This window comes from Calliphora vicina, chromosome 5 (genome assembly GCF_958450345.1).
Source record: "Calliphora vicina chromosome 5, idCalVici1.1, whole genome shotgun sequence".
Lineage (NCBI taxonomy): Eukaryota > Metazoa > Arthropoda > Insecta > Diptera > Calliphoridae > Calliphora > Calliphora vicina.
The window spans coordinates 93317205-93336749 of NC_088784.1; the positions used below are offsets into that span (position 1 = coordinate 93317205).

Genomic DNA, 19545 nt, shown 5'->3' on the forward strand with positions numbered 1-19545 from the left:
TAGTAATAAAACATGAATTGTAAATGAAGTAGTAGCATAAAAATACAAATCATTGCTATTGCTCTATATCGAGTTTTAATTTTTATTATTTAGAAATAAGGTAGCAGTTAAGTAGCAGTTGATGCAGCAGTTAAGGGAGCAATAAAAGTAGTCAAAAAAGAAAATCTTCAGTCATAACACCAAAATTGACAGAATTAAACACTGTATGTTGTTTTTGTTTTGAGAGTGTTTGAAAGAATTATTCGTTTTAATTCGTCTCAGTTGTTCGTGTTGCTAACAGAAAGATGGTGTTGTCTGTGTGTATAACAAAAAAGCCGAACTTTTGTTTACAACACGACCAACTTACACAAATATACTTTTTTGGCTGAAGATTTTTATTTTTGACTTATTTTATTGCTACCTCAACTGCTACTTAGCTGCTACTTCAACTGCTACTTCTATTACTCCTAATTTTAAAAGTAGCAGAATTAATAAAAAAAACTAATGACTCTGCTACATCAAAACTTTTTCTTTTTTAAGGTAGCAATAGAAAATAAATTACTCTGCTACTTTTAAATTTTTCTTTTATTGGTACTACTACAACTACTGCTACCAAAATGTGTAGGTAGCAGTAGTAGTAGTAATTGATTGACTCCGAGTTTTTATTAATTTTTTAACTAGACTACTTGTGTTTATACGTTGCTACTGCTACTTGTAGTCTAGTTTTTTAAACACTGGGAATAACAACTGACATATTTAATTTACATGTATTTGAAACATTGTTTGCATTTACATATACAGAACTTAACGAAACTATCAAAAATATTCAATATCTAAAACAATCCAAAAAGGACACCAATGGTATAACAAAATATTTGATATGCTTAGAAAAAACTAAAAATATTCTTTATCATGCTATCGATTTCTCCAACATCAACAATCAGTGAGAAAGTTTTTTCCAAGTCAAGTTTTATTAAATCTAAAAAAAAAATCGTTAAAAAAAATGTTATTCTTTTTTTAAAAAAATATTTCAGAAGATCTCACTAAAATCCTAAAAAAAAACTCAAATATGTATATAAAAAGGATCTTCAATACCATATTTGCTATTATTTTTTGGTTGAGTTGTTATGTTCTGTTTGTTTTTTATGTTTTTATACATAAAATTCGTGGTTGTATTTTCAACTTAAAATTAAAATAGACATTATTCGGTTAATCGAATAATTTTAAATTAACCGATTATTAATCGAATAAATCTAAACCGCGATTAATTATTTGCTCGGTTAACCGATTAAACCTGAAACCCGTTTAATTGAATACCCTAGATTCTATTGACAATTTGAATGGAATAACAATATAACAGGGCGAATGATTAATATTTGGTTTAAATTATTTATTACTTATACGTCATGGATAATGTATCTTATTTTAGCTTTAGTGAACATTTGTTCCTTTAATGTTTTACAAGAATTTAATACATTTAAATATTGTAAATTTTTTTGTCTAAATGCTAAAATTAAAATTAAAAATATTTGGTGTATAACTAGAGTATCCAAAACCGAAAACCGGTCAACCGGTTTTTTCATCTTTGTAAATTCCACCGGTTTCGGTTTTTTTTAACTTTTCGGTTTTTTGACAAACCGGTTTTTGTAAGACGGTTAACCGGTTTTAATGAAATATATTTTCTAAAGCTCAATCAAACATATTTATAAAAACTTTGATACAATTTTTAAAAATATTGATTTATTTTATCGAAAATTATAGCATTTTACAATATTTCGTAAAAGATATAAAATAATTGCATAAAGATAGAGCTTTAAAAATTGAAAAATGCTAAATTAGAATTTAATATAAACCGGTTAACCGGGTATTTTTAAGACAAAAACCGAAACAGTTTAAGCGGTTTTTTAAAAGACAATAATCAAAACCGGTTTTTTTCAAAAACACACTTTTTCGGTTAAACCGGAAACCGGTTTTTCAAATTTGACGGTTTTTTGAACACTCTATGTATAACCAAAAATGCTTGTCTTTGAATATGAGCGATTACACTATTAAAAGCATATACATATTTATTTTTTTAAATTGTGTTTACCTAAAAATATTTTAAAGTATAATTTGGTAAAGGCTATATAGGATTCAGCACAACCAAATAAAGCTCTCTTACTTGTTATAACTAACTTATAACGGAGTCGATATATGTCATTTGAAATAAACTTTCCGAAGCCCCCCAATATCTTATAAACATTATTGATACATCAACTATTAAAAATCGAGAAAATCTTCCCATAGAAGTAAAAAAACTATGACAACCTTGATATTTTTAACACCAACAACTTTTTCTGAAAAAGTTATTTTTATAAACAATTTTTTCATTAAAAAAATGATTTTTTTTTAATAGCTCAATATTATTATTAAATTGTATTTTTTTTCTAAAAAAATATATTTAGTTTTAATTTTATTATGTGGTATCCAAGCATAAAATCTTAAATTTAAAATCCTATAAAAATTGCGGCTTAAATAGTGTTAAAACCAATAACAATACCATTAAAAAACATTAAAACTAATGAAACTATTTTTTTTATTAAATTTTTAAAGCATACTTTTAGGTACTAAAAAAAATCGAAATAAATACAGACGTGTAAAACAATTAAAAAATATGTACAAATGAAAACAATAATAATAATTTATTTAAATCACATAAAGAATTCATTTAAAAAAGCAACAATAATCTCATATAATTCAATAGAAATTATTAGATTAATTGACGATTAAAAATAGTCTACTACAAACATACAAATAATATAAAAATAAGTGTTATAAAAAAAAAAGTTTCCAAATGTAATGTTTGTATAGATGAACAACAAAAAAAAGAAACTGTGCGTGGTAAAGTGTATTTGAGGTATGTGTATGAGTTATTTGATGATATTTTTCAAGTGTTTGGTTTTTATTATGTTGCATAAAGTGCTTGTTAAATTAATTAATTAAATAAATAAATATATTAAAACGTTTCACAATAACAGCCTAGTCTATACATAATTAAATTTATTTCTACAATTGCTACTGTAAGCAACAACAGCAACTGTTGTACAACTAATAACAGCAACAAAAAAAAAAAAAAAACATATAGAAATTATATAAACAAAAACAACTTTTAACAACTGCTACAAGTTTTTATAATCATCTATGTATTTTTCGTAAGTAGATGGTACTAACACTAAAGTACTTTTACGACAACAACAAAAACAACTGCTTCAACTACAACAAAAACATCATAATCATCATCATCATCAATAGCAGCAACAAGTGTTGTACAGTTTTCTACATGTTAACACACCAATACATATACACACAATTTAGTTACATACATGTGTAAGTGTTAGTATCCGTGTGTGTGTGTTGTAACTCGTCTATCTCTTTACTTGCCTGTGTTAGTGTCTATCCAATTTAACTGCAAAAATATCCATACATACAACAATTTATAATTCAAAAACTACAACTATATTACCAGAAACAGAAAAAAACCCATACATATAAATAAATAAATACTTTTATACATGTATTAGTTTATTATATGTATACATACATATGTATATACTTTCTTATGTATGTGTATTTTGGTATGCCTGCATCGTCTTAAAACTTTGAATGTTCGAGTGTATATTGTGTGTATATTAAATTATTTGAAAATTTAGTTAATTTTACAAACGACTTTCTTAAAGGTAGATAAGGTAAGTAAGTTTATTACAAATTCATATTTCATATTTTTGTTTTTATTAAATTACATATTTAATTTAGTTTTAATAAATAAACGTTTTCTAATGCTATTATATTTACATAAACGAAAATAAATGAAAACTGCATAAATATTTTAATTTATAAATATTTGCAAACAAACAAATGGTATATTTTAAAGTTAAATAACAATTTTTGAAAATGTGATTGTTGATTTTGGAGAAACAATAATTATTTTATTATAACCTGAGAATTTTGTTATAAAAATTTAGTAAAAATGGTCCATAAATGGCGGATATGTGGTAAAAAATACACTAATACCTCATAATTACAATGTCAAGCTGTCAAGAAGGATTTTGGTGTCAAAAAGTAAATTTTTCAAAAATCAAATGATGCAGTTTTGTAGAGAAATGTTTAAAGATGAAATGTACACTTATAGTTTTACGAAAAATTTTATTTTTAAAAAATTGAAGTAAAGTCCATGCAAGGGTGTTAAGCAAAAATTTACTTATATTTTCACGCAGTTCAGTGGTTTACATACCTTTAAAATAAAAAATAAAAATAAATAAAAAAAATATTATGGGGATATCATAAACCGTAAAGAAGATATGCCCAAATCTATAAGTCTCTAAAAGTTATATTATTTTTGATTTTCCATGGAAAAACATGTAAGAAAGTATGGTCGGTCAAGACCATATAATACCCTACACTAAGTAAAAGAACAAAAACATTTTTCTTTAAAAATTTCAATAATTTATATTTTTGAGTGATTTTCGCAAGTGGACCTTATATGGGGGCTATGACCAATTATGAACCGATCACCATGAAATTAGGCCGTGTGATTTATGTCTATATGAAGGTTTACTATGTTGAATTTTGTGAGTATACCAAAATTTTTAAGCGATTTATGCACGTTAAAGTGATTTTCGGAAGCGGGTCTATATGGGAGCTATGACTAATTATGGACGGATCGTAACAAAATTTGGTGACATGAATTTTGTATATATAAAACTTATTTGGAGCGCAATTTTGTGGAGATATATTTATAAATTAAATATTTATGACCGATAAAGTCCAATTTCGGAAGAACATTTGTATGGGGTCTAGGTAAAATAATGGATCGATTTCAGCCATTTTCAATAGGTTTCGTCCTAGGGCCAAAAAAATAATATGTACCAAATTTGATCGAAATATCTTCACCTGTACTCTGCGCACAAGGTTTAAATGGACAACCAGCCAACCAGACGGACGGACGGACATCGTTCAGTCGATTCAGAAAGTGATTCTAAGTCGATCGGTATACTTTAAGGTGGGTGTTAGACCAATATTTTTGGGCGTTACAAACATCTGCACAATCGCATAATACCCTCTCCACTATGGTGGTGTAGGGTATAAAAATGTAGCCCCACCTACCCCCAAAGCTGTTTCTTTAATAAAATAAAAAGTGGGAGTGTCTTGTTTCGATTAAAAAAAAATTGTTTTCGGAAGTTTTCGGAACAGAATGAAACTTAACATTTTTTGTCGAATAATAAACGAAATATCAAAAAAATTCTTATCTATGTATGGGTTACTTGTGGGCAGTGGGCGTGACCGATTTTATTGAAATTCGGCATGCGTTCCTTTTTTGTTTCAATAAATATATAAAAACAATTTTATGCGAAAAAATCTATTTGGATTGTATGGGCAGTGGGCGTTGGGCGTGGACGATTTTGATAAAATTTATTTTTTTTCTTAATTTAGTCCGGTGCCAAATTTCAATGTTCCACGACCACTCCTTATAATTTTTGCACAAAAATGTATTGCATTTGGACTGCATGGGCGGTATGTGGTGGGCATGGCCGATTTTAATAAAACTTAGCATACGTTCTTCTTTTGTTTCAGAAAATATATACCAAATTTCTAGACTTTTACTTGTTAGGAAAAATTTTATGCGAAAAAATATATCTGGATTGCATAGGCAGTGGGCGTGGTCGATTTTGATAAAATTTGATTTTTTTCTTAGTTTGGTCCATATAATTCTCGGTGCCAAATTTCAGCACTTTACGACAACTCCTTATAATTTTGCAAAAAAATGTATGGAGCTTAAGCTACGTTTCCGCATACACCGTAATCGGCACCGAAAACGAAATTGCATACATTTGCACCGAAATAAATTTCGTTTCAGAACATTTTTTCGGTGCAAATGTATGGAATTTCGTTTTCGAACTTTAGCTCTTGTTTTCGAGATATACCGTTATTTCGAAAATGCAGGAGGTTGCACAACATATATTCGCGTAACTCAAAAACGGTTTAGCTTATTAAATAAACTCAAAAAACCGAAATTCAAAAATAAAATTATCTTTAAGCAAGACTTTTTTTTTTTTAATTTTCGTAGTCGTTTTAGAAATATATATATTTTTTTTTGGCAAAAAAAAAAAATGAAATTATCAAAATTTTGAAATTTTTGTTTTTTAAAACGTTATAAAAAGTTGGGAAATGCAGCTACGATGTTAATTTTTTCCAAACGCATAGAAAGCAATGTTCCAAACAAAACAAGCTCCTAAATTATTAAAATCTATCTTCAAATTTTTTATTCAACAAAAGGTAAAACAAATACCCTCTAATAACATTTTAACATTTTTTCCCATATTTTTGCAAAAAGTCTTTTATAAATTTTTTAATTCTTATAAATTGTATACATTTTTAACAACAACTAACAGAAAATTTACAGAATCTTGCCATTTTCTAATATATTTTTGTGCACTGCATTGCCGACTATTGCAGTATTAAACATAGGAGAACACTGCACAGTGGTGTCAGCTGCTCTGATCGTGATAAAATTTGACGTGAGAAAAGCCAAGGAGTATTTAAGTTTAAGTTACTAAAATCGGCCCTTCAAATGGTCCAGGGGCGAAGTTATGGAGGCTCTAATTAGTGTACCTTCGACATGTAATTTTTTTTTTTTTAAAATTGAAATTTTTTGTTTTCCATCCGAATTCAAAGATTTTTATATTTTTGGAAAGCGTTTGGCTTGGTTTTGAAAAAAATGCTTGCGTGTGCTATTTATCTCTTATATTTTCCGTTATAGGCATTTCAAAAATGTTGCCATACCTTGTTCCGCTTTCGTTTGTTAGACAACTAAATTACCAATAAAATACAAAAGATTTCAGAGCAATATCAATTATAGATCCAAAAATAAACGATTTTAAATTTCAAAAATCAAAAAATAATAGATTTTTGCTCTTTTTTGGCGAAAAGGTGACTTAACTATTTTTTTTATTAAAATTAACTTTCTTTAAAAACATATATCAATTTTATATTTTTCTGTATGGTATCTTTACGGAAAATATTTTGCTATAGAAAACATGTCCTATTTTTCGAATATGTCCATTTCAAAATGGACACATTTAGACAAGGACAAGCTTAGATATTTTCATTGATTTTGGATGAATCCTGCGTTTTGAAATTGCTCCTTGAGTAGCTCCCTATGATTTTGCAAGCTCTTGTTGAGTTTGATAACAATCTTCATGGAGTAATGCCTACAATCCTTGGTCTTCAAACTTTGTTGGCTGGTCTGGGCGATATTTGTATTCCGTGTTAAAATCGCCACTTATTAAACGAAAAAAACATCTCTCGCTCGTTGAACACATTCACCATAAGCTTTGGTGAGCAATCGAATCAACAGTTTTTTTTTACCAAAGAAATTGAGTTTTATTATTTTTATTTTTAAATGTCCTTGACTTTTTGAATGAAACACAGGTTTTTGGATAAAAAATTCAATTTATTTATTATTTTTCAACAAAGTCTCCTTAGAGCTCTTTACACTTTATCCAACGATTTTCTAATTTTTTTATTCCTTCCAAAAAATTAGATTTGTCGAGGTCATCAAAATAGATATTTGATTGTGATATGATTTCATCGTTGGGGACAAATCTCTTTCCGCTCAGCCATTTCTTCAGGTTTGGAAACAAAGAAATACCCACATATGTGAGTACCATTACATATTCTTGGTGAAAAATAACCTTTTTCTCATTAAAACGATCCAATAAGTTGATAATTTTTATACCCTTCACCTTCGTGAGAAGGGTATATATAAGTTTGTCATTCCGTTTGTAATTTCCACAATATAATTTTCCGACCCTATAATTGTCCGTCTGTCTGTCTGTTGAACTCAATTTTCTGAAGACCCCAGATATCTTCGGGATCCAAATCTTCAATAATTCTATCAGACATGCTTTCGAGAAGTCTCCTAATTAAAATCAGCAAAATCGTTCCACAAATGGCTAAGATATGAGTAAAATACCAGGACAACCTCGATTTTTTACCTATATCTGGATTAATATAGACAATATGGATATCTAATGATAGATATTTCAAAGACCTTTGCAACGGCGTATATAGGACCATAGTAAGTTGGACCTACAATAGGTTAAAATCGGAAAAAAATATTTTTTAACCCGAATTTATTTTTTTCTCCAAAAAAAAAAAATTTTTTTTTTAAATTTAAAATTAAAAAAAAAATTTTAAAATAACAATTTGAAAAAAGAAATTCCAAAAAATGAAAAAAAACAACTTTGGAAAAAAAATTGTTTACCTAAAAATATTTAATTTTTTTAAGTATAATTTGGTGAAGGTTATATAAGATTCGGCACAGCCGAATATAGCTCTCTTACTTGTTTTTTATGTATGGATTATACTGCGTACCTCCCAGAAAAAACGGCTGCCCTGACCAATCGTTATTTTTTTCAATTGTTTCGGGTGTAGAGCGCTCAACTGGGCGTCCAAAACGTTACACTCATAATCAGGGTATAAAATATACTTAAAATCAGTTTAAGTTTTGGCGGCACCGAAATCATTGTAGACCTGTGATATCATTGTTTAAAAACTTATTTGTTTGGTAGAACTTTTTGTGATGAAATTTCTTTAAACAAAAATTTCATAATTCCCAGGCATGTCTCTTTTTATTCTTGCCACCCAGGTTTCACACTTTGTAAATTCGTTTGCAGTGGCAAAGAGGTTACTGTTCTTAATTTTATTTCAACCAATAACTTTATTGTCTCAAATATTTCTTGAGCCCACATACAAATTTATTCAATTTAAAATGAGATTTTATGTTTTTTTTTTGTTGGTTGCAGCTTCTGTGAAATTATAAAATTATATTATTTCGTTTACTGAGCACGGCGATGGCTCCCTATTGAATAATTTCGTTCGCAGTTAAGATACAATAGCAGCTGAATTACATAAGCCATGACCAACATGGCTAAAATGAATGAAAGATGAAAATGTTATTTGTTTTAAATATTCCCTACCAGACGTTTCATTTACCAAGTACAGCCATTTCTACTTTAGTTCATCCAGCAGTTTTTGCCCTGTGTTATTCTTTGGGTAAGAGTCAAGTGGAGTTTTCATGTTGTTTGAAAATCATAAAATATTTGTGTTATTTTGAAAACCTTAATTTAACGTAATTTATATTTTAGAAATTTTAGTCACGTTTGTGCCGCAACAAATTTCTGTATGAGTGTCGTTTTTATCCTTCGAGTAAAGCCAAAAAACAGAAAACAAAACTGAAAACTGGTAAAAAAAAAATATATCCATGAATCGACAGAAAATTGAGATGAATATAGGAACAATCATGGGAAGAAAAACAAAAACAAATTAATATATATTATGGCATTCGAAAATAAGATATTTCATTTTGTGTATATGGATGTATTCACATATTAATTTGCTGTTATTGTTAGTTTCTATTAGGTTGGTATTTATTTTGCACTTTGAGAATTAGCGATGCTCGCAAGGTCTAAAGTTATTCTCCATTATTTAAAATGCAAACCTTTTTTATCAAAATGAGAAAAAAAAATCAATTAAAAATAGTCTTTGTATTAAATTTATCCATAGATGTTGGAATATTATGGGTCTTCATAAGATTTTAAGACGATCTAGCACGTACGTCCATCTGTCTGTCTGTTGAAAACACGATAGGGTCCAAACGAAAGGAGCTAGATGAAAATACTCTCTGTTGATAAGGTTGTTGTTGAATATTGCAATTAACGCACAGTGGGACAGACGTGGGCTCAGACAAGGAGCATTTTAGTTTAAGTTATTAAAATGTACTCTACAAATGCACCAGGAGCGGCGCTATGGAGGCTCAAATTATGGTACCTTCGACATTTTTTTTTCCCATTCAAGTCAATATCTCCATTATATTGAAAATATGCAAATTTAAAACTCCGTCTTTCATAAATGTTGCAGTTTTTTCATATTTGAGTATAAAAAGTCAGAACTATTGACTTGTTGTCGAATAAAATATTAAGAAAATTTAAACAAATTTTTTTTAATGAAAAAGTTCAATATTTTTGAAGGATTGAGTTTTAAAAGTGGCTTATTTTTGAATCTAATTAAGATATTAATTTGAATTTTTTTGTAAGACCAAACATTAAATTATCTAAACAAAAAAATTAGTTCGGAATAAATGTGGAGCAAATTATTCATAATATTTGCAATTCAATTAAAAGTTTGATACAAATTTTAGTTTTAGAAACTCAATAAATATGTAATAAAATCTTTATTTATTAACAAAACTCAATGAAATTTACAACGTTTTTTAAATTTGTCATTTTAAATAACCAAGTGTAAAAAAACTTGTCAAAAGGTCAAAGAGAATCCCGCAATTTCTGAAAATTTTAGGGAAAATCCCAAAAAATGTATGTTTTTAAATTTTGCCAAATAGGGTTTACATTTCCTTTGGGAATAAATAGGAAACACGTCAAGGTTTCCATAGCTACTTTCCGTTTTCAGATCCTAGCCTTGGGATTTTGGAACATGTGGCCCAAATTTGAAATTTTGATAAAAAATAGGTTGAATTCCGAAGGGCTTAGGGGCAATATATTCGAAAAATAGGATATGTTTTTTATACCAAACTGATCTCCGTAAAGATACCTTACAGAAAACCATAAAATTGTTATATCGAGCCCTTAGAACCAAATTATCGTAAGCGACAAAACACACATTTTACAGGAGAAGGTTTTTTCGATTATTTTGAAATTTATACATAGAATTAAAAATGTTATAATGCGATATAATATAATTTCGTTCAAGCTATTTGTCTATTTTTTAAAAATATTTAAAAATTAAAAATTAACAATTAAAAATTCATGGAATACTTTATTGAAAAATATGACAAAAAATGTTTTTTTATTGAATTTTTCGAATTGAAATAAAATTGTTATTTATGAATAGTTTTTAATGAAATTTCACAGTTATGTAAAATTTTCTATTTAAAATGCAAAAATAAAAACGAATTTTGAAATTTATTATCAGTAATCCCGCAATTCCCAAAAAAGTGTTGAAAAATCCCAAAAATGGAAATTTTTAGTTTTTTGGCTATTATATCCATACCAGGGTCGGAGTTATCGGAACCCTTTACAAAATAATTAAAAGCATATTGGGCCATCTAAAATCGGTTACTATATTTTGATATCGAATATGCGATTTGAGAATTTTTGCCCTAAAGTTTAATATTACATTAAAAAATAGGTGTTTTTTGAATGGACCTGGTCCCTTTGGTAACAAAAATTTAATATATTATATTTCATTTAAAATATTTTATGAAAACTTAGCTTTCAGAAAGTATAAATTCTTAGACATTTTTTGTGATAACTTAAAAAGAAAAAAAGTTCTTTTTAGCCAAAAAATTAGCGAAAAATCGGTTTTTTAAAATTTCTTAAATTCAAATGCATATAACCTTGGACTTAGTCATTATTTTTAAACAATTCTTTTTCTATTTGACACATACATATGTTGTTAGCCCAATGTAGGAAAACTGGAGAAAATCGGAAAATATTTGGATACGCCGTTATCAAAAAACTGGTTTAATTTTCAAATTCGAATATCTCATAAGCTATAAGAGGTAATTGCTAGGTCTTTTGTAGCGCTTGATGAAAAGATTTTATATGTGTAATTTTTTTGAAATCGGAACACAAACGAAGAAATAGGATCGTTTTAAAAATGTAACATACCCGAGGTGTCCTACTTTGAGGGCCCTTGGTCGCGCCCCTGGTGGGCCCATGAGGTCCACATTCAGAACTTAAACTCGACAGCACTTCTTCTTTACGAATGTGAAATTTCATTCAAACCAATCTAACCATTAAGAAGTTACAGATTTATTTCCTTCTTTTTTTTATATACAACTATGTGTCGCTTACGATAAAATTCGTTTTACTGTAAAAGGTAAACATTGACTTACGATAAAATCTTACCCCTATAATTTTGAAGTTATTAACAATTTAGATATTCTGAGAACGCTAAAACATCAGTCGGTCTATAAAATTTTAATTTTTGCAATAAAAAAAATTTAGAAAATGTCTCTTACGATAATTTGGCGCTAAGGGCTTGATACATATGTTCTAAAAGAAACTTACTTTGATCCCCATAGCGTCGCCCCTGGTGCATTTGTAGGGTAAGTTAAACTCGAATACTGACGTCATTCTGTAACGATGTGTAACGGTTAATGTTTTCACCTAGCTCCCATACAACCACCCACCGGAATATCTTTAAAATTTTGCACAAATTAGTTCTAAGTACTCTGATATTATACTGTAGAGTATGACGAAAATCGGGAAAAAATTGTCCCTAGTCCCCATAAAAGGTCCCCCTCAGAAAATGACTTGAACATTCATAATTGTGTTATAATAATTAATATCGTGAGGATAGGTACGTAATTGACCCTACCCACCATATAACCCCTAACAATTTTTGACCTTGGGAGCATAGAAGACGTGCAAAATAAGGTCACCCCTAATGTATATGTGGAATATGTAGTCTCGTACAAACTTTTTATGTCATGTTGTATTCAAAGAATTTTAAAATTCGTATTACTTTTCTATTTATTTTTTATTATTTGGTGATGGTGTGGTTCGTAAACAAAACAATTTCTGATAAATATTCTTGTGAGGACGAAATAAACATTAATATGTGGTCTTTTGAGAGCCATACTTATTTCTATTAATCATGTTCACTTAAGCTCATATATTATGGTTGTCCCAAATGTTCCCCCCACTAAAATTAAAGTTTAATTCATTCTAAGAAACCAGTTTTTTAAACATTTTTGTACTAGAGTCAAAGGCTTTTCAAATGATACCAATATTTCATATGTATTCAATTGGAAGAAATAAGAAAAAAAATATTAAGATCCTTAAAAAATACCGTTTCATACTTTGATCTAGCTCACAAAATACAGACACCAGGATATCAATATTGAGAAATAGTGTCCCCAAACAAGCTAAACTTTCTCAAACAAACGCCAATTTAATTTTCCTCCATACAAACGGAATAATTTTTCTTATATATTGTTACGAAATTCCACTGTCAATTTGAATTTAACGATTCTAACATTTAACGTTTCCACATCCAACAGCTTTTGTATACCTTGTCATAAGTAGATACTTGGCAGCACAGTGCTGCCGTTAGATAATTAATGATGCTTCTAGAATATGGTACTGTGTATATAAATAGGTACAGCAAGTTGCAGTGAGTCAGTTTATCATACGTGCTGTAAAAATAAACATCAACTGCATTATAAATTAAACTTCATTATATTAGTTTAAGTTTTATTTGAAACCAATAAAAAGGGCGTGACAAAACAATACAATTTCCAGATCAAAAAGTTAAATGTTGAATGAAATAAATTTATATTGAGTGGCCTTTAAAGATAATTTTGATTTGCTGTTAGACTAATTTTGGAATAATTGGATTAGTTTAATTTGCTATAAATCATTTTTTTTGCAACACGTAATGGAAGATTTGTACTGCTCTGAATTTAATTACTCTACAAGAACTAAATGAAATGTCGTTGAAAATTGTCACTGATTGTTCACAAAACACTGTACTTTCTAAAATATCAGCTTTTTCGAACATTTGCACTGAATACTCCCAATTGTTGCAGAACTGCTCTACATTTTAATTAAATTACTAAAAAATATTAGATTAGATCAGCCATAGGCTTTTTGATAGCACTTTCTATTTATAAACAAATTAAAGAAATCTATTTTTAAAAAACAAGTAAGAAAGTATGGTCGGTCAAGCCCGACCATATAATACCCTACACCAAGTAAATGAGTAAAAACATTTTTCTTTTAAAATATCAATAATTTATATTCGTGAGTGATTTTCGGAAGTGGGCCTTATATGGGAGCTATGACCAATTATGGACCGATCATCATAAAATTAGGTCGTGTGATTTATGTCTATATTAAAGTTAACTATGTTGAATTTTGTGTGTATACTAGGGTATTCAATTAATCGGGTTTCTGGTTTAATCAGTTAATCGAGCAAATAATTAATCGAGGTTTAGGTTTAATCGGTTAATAATCGGTTAATTTAAAATTATCCGATTAACCGAATAATTTTTATTTTCATTTTAAATTGAAAATACAACGAATTTTGTGTACAAAAACATAAAAATCAGCAAATAAGGCATTTGAGATCATTTTTATAAACATATCGACTATTTGCTGCAACAACGTCATAACTCAAAATCCGTGTTTTATGAACTGAGTAATACAAAATATGCGCTGTTCTATAATCTTTCATATAGTTTCATCAGTTTTCAAAAAAGTCAATTATTTTTTGTGTGAGAGTGTTTTTTTTTTATAAACATCAAAATTAAAATTCATGTTTTCTTGTATATTTGACAAGTAAAAATTTGTGTTAAATACAGATTAGAAAGATATTAACATCTACTATTATATATCGTATGATTTCTTGAAAATTTATTTAAGAAATAGTAAAATGGTTTAAATTATTCAAAGACGTTTTTCTCGAAACGACAATTTTTTAATTATTTGCAGCAAATGAGCGATGTGTGAGTTTTTTAGGGTTTTAGTGAAATCTTCTGAAATAATCTTTTAGTTTTAGTTTTTGACTAATTTAATAGTTTCGTTTAGTTATGATCAAATATTCATTTCAAAAAAGTTTCGTCTATACATGTAAATACAAACAAAGTTTCAAATACATGTAAATTAAATATGTCAGTTGTTATACATATTCACTAATCATGTTTATTGCATGTTCAAAAATATATAATTTTAATTTGAAATTTGTATTTGAATTGAAACGGGAAAATAAATACAAAAAAAATGTTAAAGTGCAAAAAAAGGAATTTCGGTTAATCGGTTAATCGAAAATTGGCAATTTCAAATTATTCGAACAGTTAACCGTCCAAAATTAATCGGTTAACCGATTAACGGTTAATCGATTGAATACCCTAGTGTATACCAACATTTTTAAGCGATTTATGCACGTTAAAGTGATTTTCGGAAGCGGATCTATATGGAAGCTATGACTAATTATGGACCGATCGTAACAAAATTTGGTGACATGAATTTTGTATATATAAAACTTATTTGGAACGAAATTTGTGTAGATACATAGATAAATTAAACATTTATGACCGATATAGTCCAATTTCGGAAGGACATTTGTATGGGGGCTAGCTGAAATAATGGACCGATTTCAGCCAGTTTAAATAGGCTTGGTCCTTGGGCCGGAAAAGTAATATGTACCAAATTTGATCGAAATATCTTCAAAATTGCGACCTGTACTCTGCGCAAAAGTTTTACATGGACAGCCAGCCAGCCAGCCAGCCAGCCAACCAGACGGACGGACGGACATCGTTTAATCGACTCAGAAAGTGATTCTAAGTCGATCGGTATACTTTAAGGTGGGTGTTAGACTAATATTTTTGGGCGTTAGAAACATCTGCACAAACGCATAATACGCAATATGGTGGTGTAGGGTATAAATATTCGTTAATGAATATCTCGGTTTTTTTTTACCACAGACATAAATTTGATTTCAAGAGTATTTACTGTCTAGAAAAGCTTGAGCTATAGTCGGAGATTTTTCTATATAGAACATCTTGAGCCATAGTGCGAGTCTCTACTGTATAGGAAACCCTTGAGCTATAGCGAGTGTCTTTACTGTGTATTCAAATAGTGACTATTTAAATTGATGTATAAATTTAAATTAATAAAGAATTGTTGCAATTTTAAACTACTAAACTGCTTTTATTTGCAATGAAAGGATTAGGTTTATTTAAAGGAAATAAACCACCGTTTTTAAAAGGTAAAAACTTAACAATATTGTTTCATTAATGAATAAGCATTCTATTTTAATTTTACCAACGACATTTGAATTTCTCTTGGGAAATGGTTTAATACTGATATTCTTAGTTTCTTTCAATGATGTTGTCTCTAAAAGTTTATTTTAAAAGCTTTTTAAACAAATATTTTAATCTTTAGGAGAATAATTTTTTTTGATTTTTACAACAATTTTATATTTGAAGTAAAAGCTTCTCGAAAGCATTTTGTAAAAAAAAGTTTTTTTAGTCATTGTTAAACCATTTTTTTATTTTTTGAGCAAAAGCTTTTTTTTTTATAAAAGCTCATTGTAAAAAATATTTTTTTTGGCGAAAAAACCTTTTTTGTTCATACATAAATGTTTTATTTTGTAGTAACGATTTTTTTTGTAAAAAGTTAGATAAAAGCTTTTTTTTATAAAAGCTCATTGTAAAAAACATTTTTGTTTTGGCGAAATCAACTTTTTTGTTCATACATAAATGTTTTATTTTGTAGTAATGATTTTTTTGTAAAAAATTACAGATTTTTTTTAAAAAATTAAAATTATCTTTTATTCGGCTATGCTGAATCTTAAATATCCTACAACTTTAACAAATTATAAGCGTTTCAACATTCTGTCAGTTTTAAATGTAATAAACTGACAGTTATTTTTTAAAAAAGCACCCTAGTATAGAACTAAATGTCATAGTTACACGGTGTTAAAAGTTATTAAAAGCTTTTAAAACAACATATTTTGTCTGCCTAACCTCAATATTTTTTTTAACACATTTATCGGATCTTTATATGGCTTTCAACAATACATAATCGTATATTATTTATGCATTTTTTTAAGTTTTTTTGTTGTTAAATAAAACATATTTTTTTTTACAAACTGTTATTATTGCGGTTACTTTTTGTCAAGTCTTAAATTAACTTCAATTAAATTAAGTCGAACGCAAATATTTAGTAAAAAAAATTTAACCAGCCAACTAAAGGTAAATACAAGGGCAGTTGCAAAAGTTATTATTGTTAAGATAAAAAAAATAAAAATTAAAAACAATAAAAGTTGAATTTTATTAAAAAGGTCACTTTTTTGACACATCCAGAAGAGTCGTATACGTTACTTCTAGAAGTCACTAAAAAGTGTGACTGTAAGACTGTAGTTGCACACTTCTTCCCGAATATTGTTACTATAGCGATCAGAAGACGATTTCAGCCACCACGAATTTAAACATTATGACTTCTACAATAGAAAAAGCTGCTAGGGACAGTGTTTTAAAATGCCTCTTAAGTCTGCCCTTTTAAAACACCCAATGAAATTTATACAATCCTGTTTTTTATTCCTTTGTTATCCTTATTTAATTATTTACCAATAAAAAAAGTGCAAACAAAAAAATACAGAGAAATATTGTAAAAACAAAGTTTTTCATTTGTGGCTGCCCTGATTTTTATAATTTGTTTTTGTTTGTTTGCCGATTACACGTTTCTTACTCTCAATTAGTTGACTGTTTTACCTGGAACGCGGTAGAGATATTTTTTTTGTCTTGTTCGAACATAGTGTGTGGAATGAATGAAAGGCAAACAAAAAAAAACTAAGTTTCTTGATTTAATAATGAAACCAACATCACTGACAACATCATAACTTTTTGAAAAATGTTTATGAAAAATTACAAATTGTGGTTGCCAGACATGAGAATAAAAAATAAATAAAACGACAACAACAAAAATAAATAAATACAAAACAAAAACAACTAGCAAGTACATTGTGGGAAAATAAAGTTATTGCAAAAGGGGAAATTTATATTTGAAAGAGTGTATTCTCAACATGCAGAGAAAAAACATGGTTGGGCATGGTTATGATAACTATACATTGTTCTTTCATTTTATAATCGTATGAGGACCCAGAATGTGGTTCTGCGATGAATATTTAGATGTGTTACAAACGGAATGACAAAATCAATATACCCCCCAAATAATTTTTGATGGTGGGTATAAAAAACCGTGAAGGACTAAAAAGACCATGTAAGTTTTTAGACGATACTATATTTTGTATAACTGAAATTTATCACAGTTGAGATATTGTGTTTTACTTCCGAAATAACACACACTTTTAAAACTCTGAGGGAAGTTCGTGCTTTTTCATAGTTATTGGCATAGTTGTTTTAGTTTTTGTTTACATATTATTTAATTTATTTAATTAAAATTTCTCTCAACTTTTTTTTAAATACATTAGGGTACCCAAAACATTATGTTGCGTATGTTCCCAGCTAAAATAAAAATCTAATTCTTTCTATGAATGTTTGTCCTGTATTTGGTAAGCTAGATCAAAGGATCAATAAGTTCTTTTTTAAGGTTTTTTTTTGATTTTTTTTCATATTAATAGCAAAAGAAACATATAAATGAAATATTGATATCATGTGGGAGGATTTTGAAAAGTGCAAAAATTATTCGAAATTGTGCAAATTTTTGCAAAAAAGTTTTTAAAATTTGAATGTATGGGGCATTTCATGTCAAGTGAACCAACTTTTGAAATCGATGTCTTCCGGTCGGGTTGAATATTGGATATTAACTAGAGTATTCGAATTATTCGATTTTTCTCTTGTTCAAATAAAACGAATAATTCGAATAAGAGATTATAACTTGTTCGAATAATTCGATCACACGTTTAAAATTAATCGAATTATACGAATAATTTAAATTTTTTTAAAAAAGTAAAGAATGAAGTTTTGATGTCGGTTTTTTAATATTTTATTGTAAAAGAAAAACAAAGAAGTAACGTTAAAGTTAACAATACAAGTATGGATAATGTTAAAAAAAACATTTGAAAACAAAGTCCATTATTAAATTATCAACAGAAATATTCTGATCAGATTAACTCCCGAACAATCTACAAAACAATTGACTGAATTCTGATTTCAAATACAATACAAACGTATTAAGAACTTTTTTATGTCGTTCATTAATTCGGGTTTTAAATTGAGTAACTAATTCTTTAGTAAATTAATTATTCACTATTTCTAAACTATTTAAGTTTAAGCTCTATCAACGTTGCCGAATCTTTGCTTAATGAAGTGGTCTTGGGGAATTACACAATAAAGGGAATCTGTCCAAAGTTTGATATCATTATCAGTGAACATGGCTAATTTGAAGTCAGGCAGTGCATGATTGACGCATTTACAAATACGCAAAAAGTTTATTACCATGTTAGACAAAAATGTTCAACGATGTTCAAATTCATGTATAAGACGAACTTCATGCTTTTCTTGCAACAAAAAGTTAGTTAAAAATTTTGCAACACTTACGTACGCGGTTAATAACATCACTTATATACATATATTTTAAGATCATGGCCTTCATCTATTTCAATGTAATCATTATAAATGTCATCCTCAATATCACTTTCAACGACCGCTTCAAAATCACATTCTCCATCACATTCAACTCCACTCTAATATAAGTTAATATTTTGATTATTAATTGCGATTCTTCTAGTATTTCGCCAGCTAAATAACAAATATTTTATTCCGTACCTTTTATTTTCATTGGTTCAAGTTCTAAGTTAAAAATTTTGAAAGATTTGTTTTTAGAATTGTAAATTCTTGCAGTAATATTTATATATTTATAGAAGGAGCTATCGGAACACTCACCTACAGTGACCGAAATTCCTTTGGTCTTTAGTTATATGTCGAATTTCAGAAACAATACAATTTTTGTAAGTCATTACTACTTATTTAAATTTGGAATT

The 19545-nt window shown here is 28.2% G+C and overlaps 1 protein-coding gene across 1 annotated transcript in view; it reads left to right on the forward strand.

Moving 5' to 3' along the window:
- Positions 1-3591: 3591 nt before the first annotated feature.
- Positions 3592-19545, forward strand: part of LOC135961581 (cyclic nucleotide-gated channel rod photoreceptor subunit alpha) — a 494477-nt gene continuing 478523 nt past the window's right edge. Inside the window, exon 1 of the mRNA XM_065513094.1 lies at positions 3592-3704. The gene's annotated coding sequence lies outside the window, so the exon portion shown is untranslated. The remainder of the gene's footprint in view (positions 3705-19545) is intronic.